Consider the following 18178-nt stretch of genomic DNA (forward strand, 5'->3'; position numbering starts at 1 on the left):
TTAGATATATTTTGATTATAGGGGACATAATTTGAATTTTGATTTGGAGGCCTACTATTTTTAGGGGCTTGATACTACAATTGAGGAGCCTTATTCACTTGAGCTTGTTGTCTCTCCAAAGTGACCACTTTATTGCTCACTTTTTGAATCTCAAAGAAACTATCCTCCAATTTCTTATCAACTTTCTTCCAATATCTTGCATTAATGCCTTCAACTCTCCTAGCTCACTAGATAATGTGGAAGCTTGAGGAGCTAGCAAAAGAGATTGTGATGTGGAGGATGTGGGAATAGGGACTATCACTAACCAATGATTTGGCATATTAGGGAAGAAAGGAATAGGAGGCCTTGGGGTTAGCTTGCCTCCCTGGATCAAAATATTCTTTTCCATTATGGATATCTCATAAGCACTTGATAGAGTATCCTCTCCCATAGTTTGGATTATAGTGGCAATATCACTGTCTAGGGCTCTTAGATAATGCAAGAAGGCATTATTAGGGGTAGGTTTCACTAAGGTCGATATTCTATCCTATGTTTTTTGGAACCTATAATTGAAGTCAATCATGTATTGATGGGGGGCTCTTTTTATAGTGGTTAACTTCTCTAATGGTGACAAGAAACCACTTTTATCTTCAAAGTGCTTGCATAGGGCTGCTCCTAACCCATCCCAATTTTTTATAGAGTTATGAGGCAATCTTCTATACCATTGAAGTGATTTCCCTTTTAAAGATGAAGCTAGAAACCTGATTGCAACATCATCCTCATATACACCATGAATATTACAAATACTCGTGACTTCTTGAATATATTCTATAGGGGAGATGGAGGTTTCACCAATGAAAGCTAATATACTTTTAAGAGTTGATATTGGTATGTCATGTCTTTGAGCTAGAAATAGGGGACTTCACCATTAAAGGTGGCAAAAGTATGAGCTCTAGACATATAAGCAAGTGATCTATTAATATGAGCAAATGGTATCCTTGGTTAACATCTAAAAATAGGAGTAGAAATTGATCTTGCAGGGGTATGGATATCTTTTGTACTCCTAACTGGTGATAGAGACAATCTAGTCTTTCTTTTTCTAGGATTTGAAAATGCAAGCTCTTGGTATTGGAAATTACCCCTAGAAGATGCCCTTGTCTCAAATTTGGGCATGAATCACAACATCCTTGGTCTGAAAGTAGATATGAAGGGTGTAGAGTCACCAAGTTCTTTGTAGAAAAGAGCCTCTTGAAGGCTTGGAATATTGAGAGCAACACTATCTTCTCAATATCAACTTGAAATTTTTCCCTTTTGACACTAGTAGACTTGAAATATTCTTGAATATTGTCCCACCAAGCATGCTAAAAACTGTTGTCACAAAAGTTTGCACCCTTGTCCAAAATTTTTACCTAAGGACAACCTTGTGAAACATGGAAACAACCTCCAAGCTATAGGACTTGAACTATGAGGTTGAGTCTCCGAAGAAGGCTAGCTTCCTTTACTATTAGGATGCACCTAACTAATCTTCAACCAAAAAAGGGAGAAGAAGTGCATGTAAGAAAAACTACCTAACCTAATTTAGAGGGTGATGCACACAAATAGTATGTAGGTCTACTTCTTTTCTAATGAATGCACTAGAAAACTGATACATGTGTCACAATTTCACTATGTCACCTTCCATAATATCCTTGTAACTTTATAAGGTGACAAGGTGATGACCATAAATTCTAGGAAGATCTAATGATAAGTAAAATGCACTAAAGGAACTAGACCACACCTTGCATAGTCATCACCTTAGCCAATGAGAAACCAACAAAGTACTGACATGCTCTGACAAGAAAGGGGGGTCCACCAAAAACCATGTGTCAAGTCATCACTATGTCACATAAAATAACTCCCTTGCATCTTTGTACAATGATACTGTGATGATTGTAGATTGCAAAAATATCTAATGATGGGGAAGATGGGGACTCGAGAAAATATTAAAGTGTGTAGTCACTTAGGAATTAAACTCTGACCTAAGGTTTTAGCATAAAGTATTTTTTGTGCCCCATTTTATTTAAATTTTTAAATATGTGATCATTATGATGTTTGAATTCAAATATGGAAATTTTGGTAAGAAGGCAAAAATGGCCAACAACCATTTTACAAAATGGGTAGAAGTAATCCCTACTAGGAAATCTACTAGCAAATTAGTAATTTATTTTTTTTAAACATCATTGTTGGGTTTGGCTTCCCTGAGAAGATAGTCATAGATAATGCAATGTATTTTAGATCTAAAGAATACAAGATTTTCTATGAAAAGTATGGCATTACCAAGTATACTTCATCACCATATCACCCCCAAAGAAATTGACAAGGAGAATCAAGTAATAAGAGTTTACAGAAGATCATTGAGAGGATATTAGATGCTAATAAGAGGGCTTTGGATTCTAACTTATCATTGGCACTATGGGTTGATAGAGTAACAATAAAAAGGCCATAGGATGTGTACCATTTCATTTAGTATATGGAATACAAGCTAGGCTACCTTGAAAACAATTTAAGGAGGATGTATACATTTTCCCAAAAATATGATGAGGACATCATGTTGACATTTAGTTAAGGTTTTTATTTGTGACAACACTTATTTAGATTATGTAGGGCTACTGATCTCATTGAATAGTCTACAATGTTTTCCATATAATTCAGTAGCAACTAAGCTTTACAATTCCTACTGAGCATTTCAATGGTTACCAAGCGAATTTAGTTAGTGTAAGTGCAACAATTCAAACCAAGCAGAATCAGGCAGTTTGAAGCCCAACAATTCAACTTGAGCAGTTTAGTGGTTATTAAGCTTTGTAGTTTCTACCTAGCTAATAGTTCATGTAAAGTGAAGTTAGTGTTAACTGAGCTATGTGATGATTAGTGTTTACCAAATGCAATCATGGTAAATGAGTTATTCAATTTCTACCAATTTACATAGTATTTACTAAGTCACCAATGCAGACCGAGTTTGAGACTACTCTAAGATTATTAGTATGCACTAAGCTTCTACTTCTATCAAATGCATGACAATGCTAAGTAGTGACAGTGGATGCCATGTATTAGAACTTCACCAAGTCAGTCTTTAGAACTCAAGTATCTTCAATTGGGATGACTTTTTAATATTGGTGTTAACTTGTATATTGGCTGACTTTGTAATTATGTAAATTGGATTGATATATGTAATATATTGTATCATATCCAAATGAGCATGAGATGATGAAAAAGTATGAAAGTGTAATGGTAATATGAAATAGAAGCATGCGAATGTGAATTACTAGCAAACAATGTGTATTGTAAGGCCATATTAGCAAACAAATAGTAGATCCATATCTATCAAATAAAGGTGATCAGTACTTCAAAGAATATCTATCAATAATCCAGTTGTAAGTCAGAGATCTACTATTTCATCCTAACAGGTGAACCAATCCAAATCCTCTAACAAGGTATACTTAATAGTCTTTTTTCAAATCTCTTTACCAAGTGCATACCTAATTTTGTGTTTGTAAAACCTCTAACAAGGTGGACCTAATAGTCCTAATTGCTCCTAATAGGGTAGATCATTAAAAGTGATCATTGTAAGCCTTAACAAGCCAACTTTATGTTGCAGTATTGAAGTTTTCTGGGTATCATCCCCACCCCATCTTTACTTTCTATTTGGAAAGTTTCTGGGTCACTAAATTATTGTGTTCAAGTGTTATGAATGTTTTATGCTTTCAATTTCTCATGCATATAGTTAGATCTAATTTAATGGATTAAATGGTAATTGGATTATTGTAATTAAGATCTGAAATTGGTAAAAAATTTAAGGTTACTGATTCACCCCTCCCCTCTTAGTAACCTAGCATAGTCTTGAATATTTTTAACATGGTATCAGAGCTTTGTGGTTCTCAGGATAAAGCTTGATAGCTTGAGCAAAGATCAAGGACAATGAAGATATTTAGACTTGACAAGGCAATTAACAATGAAAAGCTAGATCTAGAGATGGTCATTGCACAACTCAAGAAAGATAAGGAGCAACTTTCCCAATCCCTAAAAAGAAGGAACTTGCAAATCAAATGAATGATCATAAATACATTGAAGAAAATATTAAATACTTTTTCCCTTCAAGCAGTTCAAATGAAGCAAATGATGCAATCAAAGAACTCTTAGACAAGAATGGTTCCCTACAAGAAGTAAGAAAGTTCAAAAGAGAATAAGAAATTCAATCAGTAAGGCTATGTGAAATCTTGGAACAAAGAAACAAGATGAAAGAAGAAATGGATGAGATCTAGAACCAATCCCTTCAGCATGGAGATCTTATGGATCAAATCTCCAATGCAAATGAGGAAATCATGAGCCAAAGATAGATCAATGAAAGATTAAGAAATGATCTAAATTTAGAAAGACAATCAATGAATGAATAAGAAGTGAGCTAAGATCTGAAAAGAAAATTAGTGAAAGATTGAAAAATGACCTAAAAATTCAAAAGAAAATCAATGAAAGAATGATGAAATCCAAAGTAGACATGAATCAATTGAATCAACTATATGAGAAAAATCTCTATAGACAAAAAGGAAAAGCAAGAATTAGATACAAAGAAGAAGGTGAATCCTCCAAACAAGGTGCTTAAAGAAATCAACGACCTAATTGCAATCACTATGGTAAGATAGGTCATACATCAAATAGATGTTGGAGTAATGGTAAAGAAAAATTCAATGGTAAATGCTACAATTGCAATCAGCATGGTCACGAGGCTAATGAATGTAAAGAGAAACCAAAATTTGAAGGCAAGTGTCACAAATGCAAGAAACAAGGTCACAAGGCATCAGATTGTAGAATCAAGACATTCAATCCAAAAGAGCAAATTGTGAAAGCAATATTCGATTGGGACTATAACACCTAGTGTAGATGTCATTACTATGGAGAATATGGACACATTGGCATGAACTATGTTAAACATCACACAAGGAAGAGAGATACCACCATAAGATGTCTCACTTGTATAGAACTTGGTCATCTAGCCAAGAATTACATGAATACAGGTAGAATTGAAGATGAAAAGAAAGAAAAATAAAATAATATTTGAAAGTAGATGAGGTAGCAATGGATTCCTAAATCCACCAAGGAAGCTAGTTCAAGCAATGATGGTCATGTCACTCAAGAAGTGGGTGACTCCACCATTTCCAACTAAATCCTTGAGGAAGAACTGGAACTACGTTATCATGATCACATCCAAATAGTTCCAATTGAAAGGTGAAAAATCCAAATTAGTATTCAAGATATAGAAGGATCATCAAGGAAGATCAGTATCAATCATCACCAAGCTACCTTCTCTACCAAGTAAGGTTGGTTCATAGACTTTACTGACCAAGGTCAGGAGTAACTAGTCACACATGTTTGGTTATCAAGTTATGAAGCATTCATCGAGTGATCTAAATAGATAGTGGATGATAGCCTATCATGCATAATGATGTCATCATAGCTACCTTTATACTGAGCATTAATGGTGAAGTTTTAACAAAAAGTAGGAAATCAAAATCATTTTCACCAAGAATTCTAAGTGTTATTGCAATCAAGAAAATTGCAAAACAATCAAGCGACTTCAAGAAAAATTTAAAGCTAAAAATTTTCATAGTATTTTTTAATAGCTTACCAAGTAGCCATGGCAACATCAAGTAGCAATACTAAAGCAAGGAAAGGGTCAGAAATGCTGGTCTAAGGAGTCAAATGGAAAGCACCTAATTTCAAACTTGTGCTAGCAATTATGGAAACCCTCTATCCAAACAAAGCATAATCGCAAATCCCTCCTAAGGTACTACTCATTAATGATATATGAATTCATTTCAAGTGTGCAATTTAGGAAATTGGAACCCTAGAGATGGATGATGCCCTAGGTGAATTGTGTGTAAATGGTGTTCTTAAACCTGAACATAAGCACTTGAAAGATAAGGGTTTAACCCACATTCCCCACCTGCCCTAAATTTTCCAAATCAAATGGATCAAATACATCTTAAGTTGAGTTCACAATGGTTAGTTATGTCTTGAGCAACCAATTTTGATCACTAAGAAGATGATTCATTGCATCAAGACCAAGTTTGGAGATGATTGAGACTATTATATTGCATTGGTAGAATAATTTGTATATTGTACATATCTCAAGCTAGGGAAGCCTTTCAAAGTATTTTTAAAATTTTGGTAGAACAAAGGTCAAAACCCTAAGTTAGGTGAAGTTAGAAAAGAAAACCCTAGCCAAATGGGATGGTAGAGGTATGAAGATCAATAGTGTAACTAATGTAGAACTAAAATTTGACATACATGTGATAGCTCACAAGATATATAGTTCTAGTCATCTAAACAGTATGTCATGTGAAGTAGTAGACTTGGCATACAAAGTTGTTTAGAATAATCTAGCATATGATCTTGAAAATTTGTTGTTGAAAAAATTTAACAAAAACATGGAAAGTATAAGGACTTCCAAGAATAACCCTTGCAAATTTGGTTCATTGTTGACATGTTTATTTTTCTATGTTCAAGAATTTTTCCCTTCAAAAGGCACAGTAGTATGGAGAAAGGATGTGCTAGCCCTATATCAAATAAATGAGTATATTGCAAAAATGGGTGAGAATTTTGTTAGTATAATGGATAATTATTTTGATGTCTTCAAGGAGAAAATGAATAATAGATTTAGGATACCCTGGAAATTGGTTGAAGATTACAAAGATGATGTTTGCTTCATGGTAGGCAGTGACAAAGTCTACATTCAGGTAGTGAAACCCATAGTTGTATGGGTAAAACTTCTTCCCTATGAGGTGAATATAGATGAAGCAAAAGACATTATTGAAGCCTTGATAAATGAACCTATTGATCCAAAGGCACCACACTTTGGAATGTATGATAAGGCCAAGGTAAGAATAGAGCTTAAAATCAGGCTTCCATAGGTGGTTAACAAAGGCAAGAGGAGAATAGAAAAACTCAAAACTAGCACACCTCTTATGTTAACTAAGGGTAAAGGAGAAGATGTGGAAGAAGCAAAGGATGAAGAAAATTAGAAAAAGAAGAAGAGCTAGTGAAGAAGAAAGGCATGGTGATCATCACCAAGCCATCCACTACAGTTTTCATAAGGGGATCGAGGAAGAAAGGAAATGAAGTTTTCTTTAGAAAAACTCCTCCCACCTTCCAAGAAAAATTGAAATAATTGGTAGAAGGAGCAGGCATAACCAACTTCAAATCATTAAAGTATGAAACCAATACAGAGGCTAAGAAGAAATAGGTTGAAGAATTAGTGCTAACCAAGATGGAAAAATGGAAGTATTCCCCTAATTAGATAGCCTCCTAGATCTCTAATGAATTATTAGAGAAATTAAAGCCAAGATGGGACTCCACTATGCAAATAGCAAAAGAAATACTGAGCATCACAAATGCTAAGGTAAAAGAGACTATGAAGAAAAATGAAGATAAGATGACTCTCAAATTCAATACTTGTTTAATTTTGTTAAAAGATATAGAGTATGTGGTCAAGAATGCCACAAGTATGTGGAAGAATGTTTTTCACTTGCATAAACAAAGTGATTTTCTAGTAGAAGTCAAGGATGATGGCAATGATGATGAAGTAGAAGAAACATACTCTGAGCCAACACATTTTGACAATGAAGAAGTTGAAGAAGATAAAGAGGAAGAAGCTATTGAGGAAGACAAAGAAGATCATAAGGAGACTAGTACTATGAAGATAGCAATCACAGTCATTGCCTCACTTCCTCACTCTCTAAGCAAATCAGAAACTAAATCAAGTTCAAAGATAGCTTCAACAAGCTTGATTGTGACCATAGAAGATACATCAAATTTCCAATCACTCTTTAATCCCTCACAGCTTAGCATTTCACTAATAGAAGTGTCTACCACTTCACTGACTGAGTTGTAGCCTCTCTCTTCTTCACCTCCTGACTCAACATCATCAACAATGAGTATAGCATGTTCCACAATTTTGTGTTCCTCAGTAAAAAGTACTTCAATTTTGGATTCTATAGTTTTGTCTACTACAGTTTTGGATACATTTGTAAGTACTTTAGTTTTAAATTTAGTAAGTGTACCAGTCAGTATTCCATCTATTGGTACTATATCAATTTTCACTACTAGTCCTACTATCTCTATAATTGTTTCCATTCTGGATTCAAAGGCATTAAGTATAAGGATAGTTGAACCTTATGCTCAACCAAGTACAAGATTTTTGAGTGGAAAGGAGATAGAGGAGGATATTGACCTAGATGAGGAGACTAAGATTCTCAAATGGGATTTTGATAATGCCACCGTAGATCAAATGCATATAGCTGATCAACTCCTCCAAAAGAAGGCAAAGAAAAAGAAATTGAGAGAGGAGAGAGATAGAGAATACAAAATCATTGAAGATGGCAAGAATATTTTGACTAAGACAATAGATGTAGAAGTTGATACTTCTCAACACATTCTGTTTCAATTAAAAGAGACAGTCTAGAAGTTTAATGAGGACTCTAGTGGTCAAGACAAATTGATTGAGAAAGTAGAAAAGAAATTTGATAATAAAGTGTTTGAGCACATTGCTCAACAAATTTCCATTCAACAAGTGGAGCTTTCCTCAATTTTGACCAATCTTGAAACCTCTTGTACAAATGTAGCATTATTTTTTGGAAAATTTTGTAATGTTACCAAGTTAGCAAAGGAAATAAAGAGCAAACTAACAAAGATTGATAAAGATCTAAAGGTTAGTGCACAATAGTTGTAACTTGACCCTTGTTTAAGCTCTGCACATCATATTAAAATCATATTCTTGTTAGATATATAGGTAGAGTTGTTGAGAGAAGAAGCAAGGATCCGGCCTTCACTGATAAATATTCAAAATATGATCCCTCCCATCATAGATACAATGCAGAAGCACATTGCTCACTTAGAAACATTGATTCATGACAACAACTTCTCCATAGCAAATCACATGATAGAACTATCTACAGAAGTGCAAATTTCTCTACACACGTGCAAAGTTTTGCAATAAAATTGGGATAAGACTCTAGCACTCATACTTAATGTACACTCTAAATTTCTTTCCTATATTGGTGTCTCTATATAAATACATTTTGAATAAATCATTGGCATTATTGTCAAAAAGGGGGAGAGATACTATGTATATATGGAGTGAGACGATAAAAGGGGGAGAGACACTTAATATGCCATATATAGTGAGAGATACTTGTTATACTATGTATATTGTATGGGGGAGAATCATGCAAAGGAAAGAAAGTGTATATAGAAAAGAATTTGCAGATATAGTATACTATATATACTTACAACTAGACAAATTTTGAAAAATCTCATACCATACCAAGCCAGTACCACATTGTGATGTATATAAGTTTTGGCTGATAAGTGTTTTTGTCACTAATGCCAAAGGGAGAGATTGTTGACATTCATTCAAGTTTGTTATTAGTGAAAACACTTATTCAGATTTTGTATGGCTACCAAGCTCATTAAATAGTCTATAGTGTTTGCCATGTAATTTAGTAGCCACCAAGCTTTATAGTTCCTACTAAGCATTTCAGTGATTACCAAGTAAATTTAGTTAGTGTGAAGTGTAATAGTTCAAACCAAGCAGAATTAGGTAGTATCAAGCATAGTAGTTCAATGGTTACCAAGCTTTACAATTTCTACTAAGCTAGTAGTTCATGTGAAGCGAAGTTAGTGTTAACTGAGCTATGTGATGATTAGTGTTTACTGAGTGCAATCATTCTAAATGAGTAATTTAGTTTCTACCAAGTTACACAGTATTTATCGAGTCACCAATGTAGACCGAGTTCAAGACTACTCTAAGATGATTAGTATGGACCAAGCTTCTACTTCTATTGAATGTATGATGATGCCAAGTAGTGACAGTGGACATTGTATATTAGAACTTCATGAAGTCAGTCTTCATAACCCAAGTATCTTCATTTGGGCCGACTTTGTAATTATGTAAATTGGATTGATATATATGTAATGTATTGTATCATATCCAAATGAGCATGATATGATGAAAAAGTATGAAAGTGTAATGGTAATATGAAATAGAAGCATGCAAATGTGAATTAGCAGTAAACAAAGTGTATTTTAAGGCCATACCAGCAAAGGAGCAATAGAGCCATATCTATCACATAAGGGTGACTATTACTTCAAAGAATCTCTATCAAAAATCTAGTTGTAAGTTAGAGATCTACTATTTCATCCTAATAGGTGAACTAGTCCAAATCCTCTAACAAGGTAGACATAACAGTCTTTTGTCAAATCTCTTTACCGAGTGCATACTTAATTGTGTGTTTGTAAAACCTCTAACAAGGTGGACCTAGTAGTCCAAATTGCTCCTAATAGGGTAGATCATTAGAAGTAACTATTGTAAGCCTTAGCAAGCCAAATTTATGCTGCAGTATTGAAGTTTTTTGGGTATCATCACCACCCTAGTTTTACTTTCTATTTGGAAGGTTTCTAGGTCACCAAATTATTATATTCAAATGTTATGAATGTTTTATGCTTTTAGTTTCTCATTCATATAGTTAGACCTAATTTAATGGATTAAATGGTATTACAATTAAGATCTAAAATTGGTAAAGTTTTTAAGCTTACTGATTCACCCCTCCCCTCTCAGTAACCTAGCATAGTCTTGAATATTTCCAACACATCATTGATGAAATAAAAATTATAATGGATGATATTCTACAACTAGATGATATAAGGAGAGATTCTTCTACCAAAAATGCAATGTTGCAAGCCCAAGTGAAGCACCTGTATGATAAGAAGATAGTGGCAAGAAAATTTCAGCCTAAGGACTTGGTGCTACTATGGAATGCTAGGCTAGAAGAAAAGGGAAACATGGAAAATTTGATCCTATTTGGTTAGGTCCATACTTGATTCATGAGAATTAGGGAGAGGATTCTTATTTCATAAAATAACTATTAGGAGGTATTCTAGAATTTATAGTTCTTGGTCATTTCCAAAAATGGTATTTTTGTTGAAATAATTGTTTTTCCATGAACACTACTTTTGGGTTTGTATATTTTGTAATTTTTGTTTAGTCATGTGGTTCCTATTTGTTCTATGAATTCCCATACTTTGTTAGGAATTTCTCTCTAACTGTTGTCAAGTATGTGGTCTTCTTAAACTAGAAATTTTGAATTCTTGCATGGATACAAGTTATCCATCATCCCCAGATAGAGCCACTAATGGCCTGAAATTTCACTAAGCAAAAATCTTTGATTTTTTGTGAAAATTGGCAAGAAAATATATTTTCATGTTTAGGGTTTCTTAAAATGTTGTCATTATCCAAGAAAAAACCCTAAATTTTGCTCACATCTTTCTATTTGCAAGATCATTTATGAGATGATTTTTAAATAATAAAAAGGGATATGAAAAAAAATTTATTATACATATAATTTCCTTATTACTAAATTCTTTCTTATATTTCATATCTTATAATGTTGAGGTCCTAAGTGCTTTAAGTTGTGAAGTCGCGAGAGCCTTTTGATTGCTAGATATCACCTTTTGTTCTCTAACCATGTTGAGGGTAGTGATGTTGCAAAGAAGCCAATCATGAGGTCCATGCTACATCTTAGGTGTTAGCTCTAGTAGTTAAGTTAAGGTCATGGAGTGGAGAAAAGCTTAAAATCACAAGGTCGCAGCTTGTGATCTACAAGATAATTTTTAAGTTGTGAAGCCACAAAATTTAATTACAATGGTTATGTTATAGCTCATCACTACATCTCATGCAGTTAGAGGTAAGGTGGGTTTAGGTTGGAGAAGTGGAAATGATTGGTAATCCAAGCATTGTGAGTTAAATCATGAGTTAGAGTTTGTGGATGCAGAATCATGAAAAAGATAAAGTTTAGCTTTAAAGTTAGTGTTTGCATAATCACACAAGTTAAGGATGATATGTTGGTGCTTGTCATGAATTCATGAGATGACTAAAGAAAATGGTTTTGCAACCTTTACATTTTGAAAAATGTTAAGTCATAAACCATGGATACTTAACAATATACATAAAAGAGACATTTTGTTGCTTCACAAGGTTAAAAGGTGAGTAAAGGTAACAAGTTGTGATCAAAAGATAAATAGTTACCATGCCTTTTTAAGAAAAAATTCATGATGAGATTTTAAAGAAGAGATGTGGCAATAAAGGTTAAGTAACCATTCATTCTTTTCAATCGCGAGGTCACTATTGTTAGTAAGATGAGTGTCTAAAAAGGTTGTGAAACTGTGAAATGGGTCACATAACTAGGTTATCTACTTTGTGGGTTACTAGAAAGTAGTTTAAATCTAGGTTGGGAAAAATTAGTTGTGCCTAAGGTCTTTATCGATGTTGATTCACTAAAGGTACTGATCAAAACATACAATCTGGGGAATCATACATTCCTTAAAAAGGATAGAAGTATACTTTGTACACTAGACAAAGAAAATTTCATTGAGGATTTTAACTTAGGAGGACTTATGGCATTCCATATTGACTTAGAAAAAATTGGTGAAGATTCTAAGAATTGCAAGAATTTCTACACTAGGAAGGTCATGTTGAGACATATTACAAAAGCAAAGAAGGAACAAGAAGACATACCAAAGAAAGTGGGAGATTACATGCCACTAGGTTATTTTCAAAGATACCTTCAAAATATAGTATTTGGATTGAACAAGATCTTAGGTTTAGATGGGACTAGTGCTTCTAGTGGACTCTAGCTCATGTCATTGAATATTCAAGACCCATACACCAACATTTGGTACAACTCTGTCACCTACATAGAAAATTGTATTCATCATGAGATTGTCTTAGCTTAGGAAGGAAAAATTGAAGAATTTCAAATTTTGTCATTATTCTCTATTGATGCATTTGATTATGTAAAAAAATGTGGGATACATTGTCAAAGCTTCATTGAAAGCAATGAAGAATTTGGAGAGAATCTCCCTATTAAACAATAGATTAGGGTATAGAAAAGATTCTACCCATATTCAAATACTATTTTATATTACTACGATTTTGTTTACCTTGTATTAAATATGTTGGGCACTATAGTAGAAAAGGTTCCTAGACATGTTACGAAATTGATTTATTCCTTCTAGATGATTTGATGAAGGAACATAATTAGGGCATGATTGGGGAAGTGTTTTTCTATTTGAAAGATACATAGTTATTAGGGTTTTTGGGAGCCCTCAGCCACCACATGTCCTCCCTAAATTTGTTCTAGAAAGGTCAAAAATTGTTGAATTCCTTTAGCATTTGATATCAAAAAATAGGGAGTATTTCATCAGAAATGTCAGAAAGGGGACATTCTTTTGTAGATGTTGTAAGTGTCAGGATTTTTAAAATTGGCAAGAATGTAATTGAAGAAACTGATGCATTTCTTAGAAATTATAAATTGCCAAGTTCTCCTGCAAGAACATATGATCCTTTTGATATTGTTAGGAATGCTTTAAAGAAAATGAGAGAATATAACCTATCATTGAGAAAAAAGATATTAGGAAAAGGATGTCATTACAAATCATTTGGATGATAATGTATGCAGAGATAAGATAGTAAAATGGAGAGACATAATGAGTTTTCAGGAAGAAATGAAGACAATAGACCCATCATTTAAGGGATTATATTATGATGAAGGGTACTAGCTTAGATTTGATAAATTCATTGCAAATTATGATGAAATTATAGCCCAAGTCCCTTATGAAATAAATAATAGAGTAAACCTCAAATCTCCTAAACCTAACATTGTAATAGAAGTAGAAGACAATGAGGAAAAGCATGAAAAATCAACATGGTCTCAACAAAGGAAGAAGAAACATAAAATGATTCAAATTTCTCAAAAGGTAAGGGAGAAAGCCCTACAAATTATGCCAAGGGGTAGCCAATACTTCAATGATGCAATGAAAATATTCTTATTTGCACAAGCTAGTGAGGATGAACAAAGGGCAAAGAAATTGGAGATAGAGGATAGAATGATAGATGAAAGGATCATAGAAGCTAGAGAGTTTATGAAAGATGATAATTTCATAAAGATAATAGAATTTAAAAGCTTCATTTTTAATTTAAAACAAACTGATTTATCATTATAATTATAAGTGATTTATCATTAAAATTACAACTAGGTGACTCTGATGAAAAGGTGGCAGAAATGGTCAAAAGGCTAAAGGCGTATGATCGTGAAAGTGAGACACTAACTATTGAAGAAGAAAGATAATTGATAAAAAGAAGTGGTATGCTTATCTTTCCAAGATTGAAAATTAGTTCTTCATTCTTGTGGGACCAAATGAGGAGACAAGAAAACACTATCTCTTTTATAGATATGAATCAACAAGGAGAATTGAGAGGGTATGGTTATAGAATTGATGCTCAAACTATAGCAATATGGAGCTTAGCTCTAGAACATGAAAAACCAACTCTCATTGAAATTAAAGACTCTCCTACTGATAATGTAATCTTTTGGAATGTTCATTCTACATCAAGTAGTCAAATTTATGGGTTATTAACCTTAGCACCATCACTGGGGAAAAATAGAATTGATATATTAGATGAACAATTGTGCATCTTTTGGGAAGTATGTGGATGCCAAGAAACACTATGAGGATGAAATGAAAAGGACTTATGTGCTAGAATAGAGGAATCTCTTGATGGAAAATAAGGTAAAGACATTAAAAGATATTGTTAGACATGTTGTTGAGGTAGAAGATAAAAGTGTGCAAACAGAGGATCATGCAATAGATGTTGGTAATTTAGAAGGCCATCCTATGGTTACTAATGAAGAAGAGCTAAAATCAAGAAAAGAGAAAAAAAATTAGAACAATGCAAAATTTGTTGATTTATAACATAAACTCTCTAAAACATTCCTCACAAAATGTATATAGTAGCTATATTGTTTTGCAAGGAGCTGAATATTAGTATTTTGGGGCAATTTCATTGTTATCTCTTTTATTCACAACATGGGGCCCATACACATAGTGTTTTGAAAATATTGTGCCCATATTAGCATAGAAGAAAGAGTTTCCCAAGGTGGTAATTATCTCTATTATAAAATTGATTCAAAAGGTTAAAGAATTAAATGCCTTCTTTTTGGGAAAATTATAGCTGATCCAAAATAAAATGAAATCAATTTCCACAGGGACTCCTAATTTGTGCCTAGTGTTGTTGATGAAAATGGAGGTGTAAAGGAGTGGAAGGAATGGTCATCTTCCTTTGACGACATTTTAAGGCATGCTATATTTATTGCCTATTATAACAATGAGGTAGATGTCTCAATAGTCTATGACATGATTGATGTTTTGTATAAAATTGAATCAAAGATGGGGAAGGTAAATGTAGAAGTTAAGGCCATAGCGGATGCAAAATGTAATAAATGCCTTGATGAACTGAATGCAATTAGGGATGCCACTTGGCCAAACATTAAAATTGATATTTCCATTTGGGAGGTCGTAGCTAGTATAAATGCCTTACCATCCTGAGATAGTGATTAAGTAGTTGAAATCATAAGTAAACAGTAGAAGGGAAAAAATAAGTAAAAGACATTGATAATGATAGGTTGTCAAAGTTGCACACATGCTCATTTTGAAGACACTTGAAGAGAAATTGCTACCTAGTAGTTTTGGAACTACTTCCTATCTTGTTACCAAGTACAAAGGAATGTTTGTAAAGAGAAAATATATGAATTGTCTTTGTGTTTTGTTTTTCAATCAGAATTTGACAAGTGTCCTCCCATTTGAAGCTTTTGGAAATCCTTTTCTATAAAACAATTTCCAAGATGTGGAGTTGAGGTTTGAATTCTATTTTCTTTTAGTGTTATATAATAGATATTGAATGACAAATTGGTCAAGTTCTAAGTTATATTCTAATTTGTGTATCAGATATGTGTATTGTTCTCAAGAAGATTAATACAAAGGGAATTTTTTGAATATTTGTCTTTAAATTTTGCTGCCATTTTCATATATTTGTCACTTTGAGTCTTAACGAGTAAATTTCATTTCAGTTTAATTTAGCTTGGATAGGTTGTATGTCAATCCATTGTTGCTTTTGATTCAAGTAAATACTTCTATAAGTTGATAGGATTTCTAAGTATATGGTATGGGTATCATAAGAATGGGATTTAGGGTTAACAATTGATACATTTAATTGCAAGTCAATTGAATAGATCAAAATGTATTGATATGACTCTACATAAGAATGGATAAGGAACTGGTCATCAATTTAGATGAAAATTGAAGCAATCACTTAGTTACATAATTCACTTTACAAATCAAATCAATTACCTAAAGTATGCGAGAATGAATTACATGTTGGTCTTTCACTTATTGTGATAACTTTTGAAAATATGGTTGGCTATTGTAAATCAATAGTTCATTTCAATTTTAAGAAGGTTTTAGACCACTTTCTAGTATAAGGGATGAATAATGGGTAAGGAAAGTCAGTAATGATAAAATCCCTAGGTGTACCTACCTTGGCCCTATAGAGCCTAAATTTTGGAAAGCCCTTGTGCTTTGTTAAGTTGGTCCACATCTGAATATGGGAAATAGCTAACCCCTAGGCATCTACTTTTATTTTGTATCTTGGTGTTGTTTTAGACCTATAGTTTTAAAATAGCAACAATGTGTTAATCATTTACTTTCATATTTTATTGATGTGATTAGTTGCTAGATATAATACATCATTACAATAAATTCTTTTATGATTTATGATATTTTTGAGATAAGGTATTAAGGTGAAGTTATTAGATTGAATATCTATTTTAAAGGTTAAAGTTTCATTGATTTGTCTTTTAGTGATTAAATCATTCCTTAGACTTTCATTTTCAGATCTCAAACTCATGATTTCCTTATTTGCATTGGAGAGTTGATTGATAAGACTTTCTTGTTGAAGGGCTTGACTTTGAGTTTCATTATTTCTTGTCTCGAAGTCTTCATTTTCCTTATTCCTTTTTTTCCAAGATTTCACACAATCTTATTGACTGAATTTCTTGTTCCCTTTTCAATTTTCTTACCTCTCCATTCTTTTCTAGGAGTCCTTTGATTGCCTCATTTGCTTTATCTAAACTGCTTGAAGGGAAAAAGTCTTCAATCTTTTCTTCAACATACTAGTGGTCATTCATCTATTTTTCAAGTCTCTTCCTTCTTTTTAGGGATTGGGAAAGATGCTCTTTTGCTTCCTTGAGTTGAGTTATGGCCATCTCCAGATCTAGCTTTTCATTGTCAATAGATTTGTCAAGTCTGAATATCTCCATTGTCCTTGATCTTTTCTCAAGCTATCAAACTTTATCCTATGAACTACAAAGCTCTAATACCAATTGTTGGAAATAATCAAGACTAGCTAAGTTACTAAGAGGGGAGGGGTGAATCAATAACTTCAAAAACTTTAAATTAATTTAACACTTAATCCATTCACCATGCATTCATCTAATCTACTACATGCATAAGAAAGATAAACTTTTATGACACTTGAACACAATATTTGGTGACCCAGTATCCTTCCAAATAGAAAGTAAAACTGGGGTGGGGATGATACCCACAAAAATTCACTACTATAATATAAAGTTGGCCTATTATGGCTTACATTGACCACTTCTAATGATCTGCCCTATTAAGAGCAATTTGGACTGCTAGACCCACCTTTTTAGAGGTTTTACAAACATAAAATGAAGTATGCACTCTATTAAGAGATTTAAAGAAAAACTGTTAAGTCTACCTTGTTAAAGGATTTAGAAAACTCAGTCACCTATTAGGATGAAATAGTGGATGTGATTTACAACTTGATTTATGATTAGATCCTTGAAGTATAGATCACCTCTTGTGATTGATATAACTTTACTGCTCCTTATAGACCTTGTTGAATATGCTAATCTTCTACGAATTTTCATTTACTCTTCTCAAAGCATTACATGTCCATACTTCCATATATTCCTTCATTCATGCATACATTGCAAATGATACAATGCATTACATATATATACTATTCCAATATTTAAAGTTACAAGGTCAGCTAAAACACAAGTGAACAAAATATTACTAAGTCAACCAAATAGTAAAAACTCGATTTTTGTAAGTTGACTTGGTGAACTTCTGATACTTGTAATCCACTGCATTACTTGGCATCATCATGCACTTGGTAGAAGTAGAGGCATAGTCCATACTAATCACACAACGTAGCTTCAAACTCAGTAACCATTGGAGACTCGATAGA

The sequence above is a fragment of the Cupressus sempervirens genome, chromosome 11, assembly GCF_028749045.1.
Source record: "Cupressus sempervirens isolate cs-2001-9-10 chromosome 11, ASM2874904v1, whole genome shotgun sequence".
In the NCBI taxonomy this organism is placed as follows: domain Eukaryota; kingdom Viridiplantae; phylum Streptophyta; class Pinopsida; order Cupressales; family Cupressaceae; genus Cupressus; species Cupressus sempervirens.